General features: G+C 36.4%; 1 long non-coding RNA gene across 1 annotated transcript; it reads right to left on the bottom strand.

The window, feature by feature from the left end:
• Nucleotides 1–2,464: 2,464 nt before the first annotated feature.
• Nucleotides 2,465–4,791, bottom strand: LOC139828893 (uncharacterized). Its single transcript, XR_011740951.1, has 3 exons — nt 4,492–4,791; nt 3,693–3,755; nt 2,465–2,583 (listed from the first exon to the last, which is right to left on the bottom strand). It is a non-coding gene; the product is annotated as an uncharacterized lncRNA (long non-coding RNA).
• Nucleotides 4,792–5,162: the final 371 nt, after the last annotated feature.

The following is a 5,162-nucleotide window of genomic DNA, read 5'->3' as shown; positions in this document are numbered from 1 at the left end:
TGAAGTTTACCTTTCTGAAGTACTACAGGTTTTTGAAAATTCCTTGGTGACTTTTCTTGCTTGAAAGTTATATGATCAAGTCAGAGATAAAGAGTAAGCTAAGTGTCAAAGCAAACATTAAAGATCAAAACTTTACCATTATGAAGAATAGGATCAGTAAATTATTCATTGCAACTAAGAGTCTCTTCTTTGTATAAATGTGGACAGTTAATAAATAGGTCCTGAATTTGCATTAAAGAAAACTTAAGTATTGATGGAGACTGATACTCTCCTAATGCACTTTTCTAACCTATGAATTACATATATATACACACCCCTATACATATATATCTACACCCACATTTATATGAATTAAGATGTAACCTCCCTTTGATGTTCATTCTTACCTCTCAGTAACACTAGTGAGTTTTTCACCTGATATGCAGGCACTGAACAAGAATTAACAATTCATCACTTCTGTGGCACCATCAAAAGTGAACGTTAGGAGTAAATACAAGTGAATACTGTTGGTATCATGATCTAAATATTGATCCAAATCTAATCCTGATCTGTCTATTATATTTACATTATTCTCTCTGGAATGGAAGTACTGATATTGAACATGCAGAACGGAATAAATAAGAATTTTGTAATCCCCCTTTAAATTCCACATTTGTTTACAACCTACTTGTTTGACAACTGAATCAAACCCAGATACTGATCTCCTTTCCTGCTTGTCACTCGCTTATCCTTTCTGCGTGTCCCCCAAGTTCACAAACAAATGTGTCATGGTTGTCACTGAATAGAAAACATTAAGGAGATGCTTTGAACTTTACGAAAAAAACTATTTCTGTGAGAATACAATTATTACTTATTACAAAACATGGTCAGTGTACCAGGATAACATACTACATTTCTGCTTTTTAAACAATAAAATAAATTCACTCTTCTCAATGACATGAAGCAACACTAGACACTTTATGAGGGTCTATTTTACAGCTGTAAGATGGAAGAGAGCAAGAGCAGAGCACTGGGTCAGCACAAAAACTCCTACTGTAGCAACACTACTGGAAATAGAAATTTTCTTGCAACTGTGCTCATGCTGTGAGACAGACTTTAGTATGAAGTTAAGCCTGTCACCCTTCATAAGAGATCTTTTTGAAGATATGAATCAGTACACATTGGGCGACAACTGGTTGGAAAAATGACTTGGCAGAATAGGTCCTGGGGGCCCTGCGAGACGTCAAATTGGCCATGAGTCAGCAACATGCCCTTGCAGCAAAAAAGGCCAACAGCATCCCGGTCTGAGGTACAAGAGCATTGCCAGAAGGTCAAGGGTGGTGATACTTCCCATCTGCTCAACCCTAGTGAGGCCATATCTGGTTTGCTGTGTGCAACTTCGGAGCTTCCAAGTAGGAAAGAGACATGGGCATATTGGAGAGAGTCCAGAAAAAGGCCATGAAGATGGTTGGGTGCTTGGAGGATCTCTCATAAAAGCAGTTTCTTTTATGCATAAAACTGAAACACAAGTAGTTCTGTTTAAACATAAGAAAAAAACCTTATTTATGGCAAGAGTGGTCTAACACTGGAGCAGGTTGCCCAGAGAGGTTGTGGAGTCTCTGTCCTTGGAGATAATCAAAACCCAGCTGGACAGTGCCTAGTAATGTGCTCCAGCTGCCCCTGCGCCAGGCAGGGATATTGGACTGTACAATCTGCAGAGGCCAATGCCAACCTCAGTGATTCTGTGATATAACCCTGCTAATAAAAGTTATGTCAATGTCCTATCTAAAAACCCAGGAAAAGTTACCTTAAATTCTCTGCTGCTTTAGGGGCCAACCTTCATCTTTAAATTTTATTTCCAATAGCGTGCTAATGAGAAAAACATCAGTGGGAAACAGTACTTGCTGTTAGCCCTATTAAATGTGATTAAAAGAAAGAGGGTGAAGTGCAATTAAGGTAAATATTTCATTGAGTTTTATTAATCTGCAGAGATTGTATCCAAAGCATCCATATTGAAGTCTGAGAGCCATTGCATCTCATGAGAACAGAGCTTCTCCTCAGTATGTATGCTGTGAATGTTAGATGTGATAGGGCATTATTTAGTAATAACATACATACATAACATACATAATTATTTAAACATTTTTCAGTCTTTTTGATACTACCATTAAACACAACATTCTCCAAGTTTCTAAAAAAGGTTAATAAATAGTATCCTGATTCATGGAGAACAGAATTAGCAATACAGATAATGAAAGTATAATATTGATTCTATTCTGATCTGTTTTAAAAAGCATATGCAGTAATAATATACCGACGCTGAAGTGTTAAATTATTTTGGAGACAGTAGGCAACTGTTACTAATTTTTGAATATGTCAAAAACTCAATGCTTAAAAAATGAAAAACTGTTTTCAGTAACAAGAGATTTTAATTCAGATCATATGTCAATAACCTCCTTTTTGCCATTTTGGTATTTACCTGCTTTCTTGCTTCTGTCTTATCTCACAGCTTGTGGAAATCACAATTCATGTCACTGCTTTACCTTGCAGTCTCTCTGACCATTTTCTCATTCAGATGTGAGTCTTCTCTACTTCACCACCTTGCTTCCAATTCACCATAACAGAATGGAAATTTACAAGAAGTGATATTCAAAAAAATCAAAATATGTACTATATACATTTTTTGTAATAACAAGGTAAACTGCAGTAGCAAGATAAGTACACTTATTTTCTCATCACCTCTTTCATATAAAACATACAAGAGCTGAGATTCTTAATCAAGTGCCTCCAGAAAGCAGGGAGTTTCAAGTCTTACACCACCTCCCATTCAACTCATGAGAAAAAAAAAAATCAAAAGAACTGGCAACAGATAAAAAAATGCTGACAATTACTGTAAAAAAAAAGAAAAAAATAGGGCCTTGCATCCACTGGTCCAACATCTTCAACATTTGTGATTCTAGGAAATGATCATCACAGGCCATTCCCACTGTCTCTTTCCAAAAATGAAGAAGTGTGTTAATTCTCTTGGAACAGCAAAAATTAGAGTCTAGAAACAGGGGATAAATATAAAGTATGAAATTATGTATTAATTTTACTGTCAACTTAGAAAAATACATTTTTGGAAAATGTCCTCTAATGTTCCACTGGAAAATAAAATCTACATAGGACAGCAGATACATAAAGATGTAGATCAAATCAATCCGTGCATCTCAGTCATGCATTTTTTGACATTGAGGCTAGATTTAAAAAACTGCATTGATCTTAAGACCTCATAATCAAATGCATTGTCTGATGCTGGAATGAAGCCAAACCGCTTTGAAAGGCCTTTGTTTTATTCCAAGAGCACTAGAAAAAAAAAAAAAAATACAAGGAAAAAAGTCTGATCTGATCTTCATTTCTATGTACAGTTCCGAACAAAGGTATTATAAAGAACGTCACTTGCATCTTGCTGTGTGCTGACAGAAAACTTATAAGCAGTCATAAGAAATACAGAAACAACTCTAAATTAAAAATAGAGGCAGTAACTGTTGTGTGTCTGCAGGAAACAGTATACATGACAGAGCTGAATCTGAATTCTTGAATTCCAGATATTAACTGCAACACTTGTTATACAAAAGGTTGATGATTTGATGGCATTATCATCCATTAGATAAGACTGGTGTCCTCAGCGCAATACTGACTATAAATCTGACTATTAATCCAAAATGTTTTACCTTCTTTTTTAAGCATGCATGAGGAGGATTCAAAACTCTTGAAGATGATGGGATTCCCAAGCACTGTAGCAGAAGAAAGGGCGGCTCAGATCAAAGCAATTCAGACCTGCAAGAACTTTAAAGGCTGGCAGGGACAGATCTGGTCACTCAGAGGGCTTCATAAACATAGGCACAAAACTTTCATTCCCTCCTTTCCCAGCAACCTGGCCTGTTTTCAACTGTTTACTGCTGAAACAGCTACTGGACTTCATCCTGCTTTGGGACTTGCTCATTCACAGGTATTTAAAGGGCACAGGCCAAGTTCAGGTTGTTTTCTTTAACAGTCTATGATAACTTTGGTTCAAATGATCCAGAATCAACCTTTCTAAGCCAAAATATTATTCATCACAATTCAAAGAAAAAAATTTAAAGTACTCAGACACTGGACAGTGTTTCAAAGAAATTCTAATGAACCCTTCTATTAACATCATTATGATATTTCTCCACAATACAACAGTGCTTTCACTGTCAGTATTCTGTACCCATTTGGTAAGCAATCAGTATTACACTACCACTTAGAAAACCTCTTCTAGCTTCCCTACACTCTCTTTCAGCCATACTAGAATTTCTTAACAGTTTAGTGATCTCTTTGACATCTTTATTCATGACTGAGGTACCAAGATCAGTGCTGAGGATTTAATCTGTCTAGTGTGCTTGGGGGAGACTCTTGTGTGGCAACTTTTCTTAACTATGTATGTCATTATTTTAATGAATTTATGAGACTAACCAATATATAATAAGCAGAAAGGTACTTACTGACCTTTCCATCATTTCCCATTGGGATGCCACATTAATGAAGGGTCCTTTCTTTGGAACCTATCAGCCTTCATAAGTATAATTCCAATTAATTCTTAGAGAAAAAGTACACATTCACTTCCACAAGTCTTTAAAAAATAAACCAGCAGATCACAGGAGCTGGTTGTGTGCTTAGACCTCTCTTTTGAAACGCTTTACTGTGTTCAGTCCATATAGACAAGAAATCTACACATGAAACACTGTTGGAAATGAAAGCACTTGGAAGTTTTCTCTTGTAATTTAAGCATGTTTAAAAACATCCAGAAAAAAAACATCTTTGAAATATCAGCTTTCTTTATATATATATATATATTTTTTTTTTTATTATTATTTTTTTTTTTTCCAGAGGATGGCAATTTCTGAGTAGTCCTAGACTAACCTATTTTTACTGCAATCTGTGCATGATCATGATCTGATCAAAAAATGAGAAACAGCACATAGTACTGTCCTTTAAGGACAAAAAGCTTCATAGGATGCCTGAAAAGGAGCAGGACAAATGTAGCCATATTTCACAGCCTCAGCGCTGGGTACCGGGCACCAGCGGAACCTCAGCATCACCCAGCAGAGCAGCCACAGGTTGGGCTGGGCTGTGGCATCAGCTTTAGGCACTCTGCAACATAACTGGTGTGTGTCACA

The sequence above is a fragment of the Patagioenas fasciata genome, chromosome 11, assembly GCF_037038585.1.
Source record: "Patagioenas fasciata isolate bPatFas1 chromosome 11, bPatFas1.hap1, whole genome shotgun sequence".
NCBI lineage: Eukaryota > Metazoa > Chordata > Aves > Columbiformes > Columbidae > Patagioenas > Patagioenas fasciata.
The sequence above is the reverse complement of the archived record's forward strand: the minus strand, read 5'-3'. Positions and strand labels throughout refer to the sequence as shown.